Source organism: Zalophus californianus, chromosome 2 (assembly GCF_009762305.2).
Source record: "Zalophus californianus isolate mZalCal1 chromosome 2, mZalCal1.pri.v2, whole genome shotgun sequence".
Taxonomy (NCBI): domain Eukaryota; kingdom Metazoa; phylum Chordata; class Mammalia; order Carnivora; family Otariidae; genus Zalophus; species Zalophus californianus.
Window position 1 is genome coordinate 181,290,251 of NC_045596.1, and position 2,317 is coordinate 181,292,567.

The window sequence follows — 2,317 nt, forward strand, 5'->3', positions numbered from 1 at the left end:
TAGAAAATATCAATGAAACTAAGACCTGATTTTTGAAAAGATAAGTAATACTAACAAACTTTTAGCTAGATCAGAAAAAGAGAAAAAAGATTCAAAGAAATAAAATGAAGCATAAAAGAGGATTTTATATAATCAAATAAATAAATGAGACAAAAAAGAGTATCTATTTTGATACTACAAAAATTCAAAGGATGGCTTTTTGTCTGACATCTTAGTGAGTGCAGGAGTGGCTGCTGGTCTCCCAGCTTTGCAATGCCACCCAAGGATGACAAGAAAAAGAAAGGTGCTGGAATGTCAGCCAAAAAAGACAAAGACCCAATGCCAAAAAGAAAAAGTGTCCAAGGCAAAGCTCAGGACAAGCTCAATAACCTGGTCTATTTTGACAAAGTGACATATGACATACTCTGTAAGGAAGTTCCCAACTATAAGCTTTTAACTCCAGCTGTTGTCTCTAAAAGACTGAAGAATTGAGGTTCCCTGGCCACGGCAGTCCTTCAGGAGCTCCTTAGTAAAGGACTCATTAAACTGGTTTCAAAGCACAGAGCTGAAGTAACTTACACCTGGAACACAAGGGTGGAGATGCACCAGCTGCTACTGAAGATGCATGAACAGATCTTCCAGGTTAACATTTTAGAAAATAAAACTTTATTAAATAAAAAAAAATCAAAGGATGGTAAGAGACTACTATAAACAAGTATATGCAAAAAATTGGATAATCTAGAAGAAATGGATAAAGATTTCAACATATACAAGGTACTAAGAGTGAAGGACAAAGAAAGAAAATATCTGAACAGATCAATAAAGACTGAAATTGAAGCATTAATCAAAAATCTCCCAACAAAGAAAAGCTCAGGACCAGATGGTTTTATAGGTGAATTCCATCCAAGTCAGAAAGAAAAAAGCAAAACTGTCTCATAAATATGATCTTATACAAATAAAATCATAAATATACCACCAAAAATTGTTAGAACTCATAAATTCAGTAAATCAAATCAATACACAAACATCAGTTGCATTTCTATACATTAACAATGAACTACCTAAAAACAAAATAAACAATCCCATTAATAATAGCATCAAAAACAATCAAATACTTAGGAAAATGTTAGCCAGGAGGTGAAAGGTTTGTACACTGAAAACTGTAAGACACTGATGAAAGAAATTAAAAAAGAAATAAATAGATATATATCCCGTGTTCATGGATCAAAGTATTAGTATTGTTAAAATGTCCATACTACTCAAAGCCATCTATAGATTCAGTGGAATCCCAATCAAAATTCCAATGACATTTCTCACAGAAATAGAATAAACAATCCTAAGATTTACAGGGAACTTCAAAAGACCCTAAACAGCCAAAACAATCTTAAGAAAGAAAAACAAACTGGAGGCACCACACTTCCAACTATTACAAAGCTATAATAATACAAACAGTACAGTAATGGCATAAAAACAGATATAAAGACAAATGGAACAGAGTTGACAACCCAGAAATAAACCTACCCGATGTGGTCAACTAATTTTCAATAAGGGTGCTAAGAATACTCAAAGGGGAAAGGATAGTCTTTAATAAATGTTGTTAGGAAAATTCATATTAAGAAATTAGACAATTCACAAAAATTAACACAAAATGAAGACTTAGATGTAAGACCTAAAACAATAAAACTCCTAGAAGAAAATGTAGGGAAGGGCACCTGGGTGGCTCAATTGGTTAAGCATCTGCCTTTGGCTCAGGTCATGATCCCAGCATCCTGGGATCAAGTCCCGCATTGGGCTCCCTGCTCAGTGGGGAATCTGCTTCTCCCTCTCCCTCTGCTGCTCCCCCTGCTGTGCTCTCTCTCACTCACTCTCTCTCTCTCTCTCAAATAAATAAATAAAAGCTTTCAAAAAACAGAAAATGTAGGGAAAAACTCCTTGATACTGGCCTTGGCAATAATTTTTTGCATATGACACCAAAAGCACAAGGAACAAAAACAAAATAAACAAGTAGGACTACGTCAAAGGAAAAACCTTCTGTATAACAAAAGAAATAATCAACAAAATGAAAGGGAAAGACTACAGACTAGGAAAAATACTTGCAAATCATATATCTGAAAGGGATTAATACCCAAACATATAACAAACTCATGCAATCCAATAACAAAAAAACAAATAACCTGATTTAAAAATGGGCAGAGGACCTGAATTGACTTTTTTTCCAAAAAAGACATACAAATGACCAACTGCTGTATGAAAAGATGTTCATCATCACCAATCGTGAGGGAAACAAATCAAAACCACAATGAGAGGAGTGTCTAGGTGGCAACAGTCCGATAAGCAT

At 34.5% G+C, this 2,317-nt stretch overlaps 1 pseudogene; it reads left to right on the top strand.

The window, feature by feature from the left end:
- The first annotated feature begins 252 nt into the window (after window positions 1-252).
- Window positions 253-608, top strand: LOC113925813 (annotated as a pseudogene).
- The last annotated feature ends 1,709 nt before the right edge of the window (window positions 609-2,317 follow it).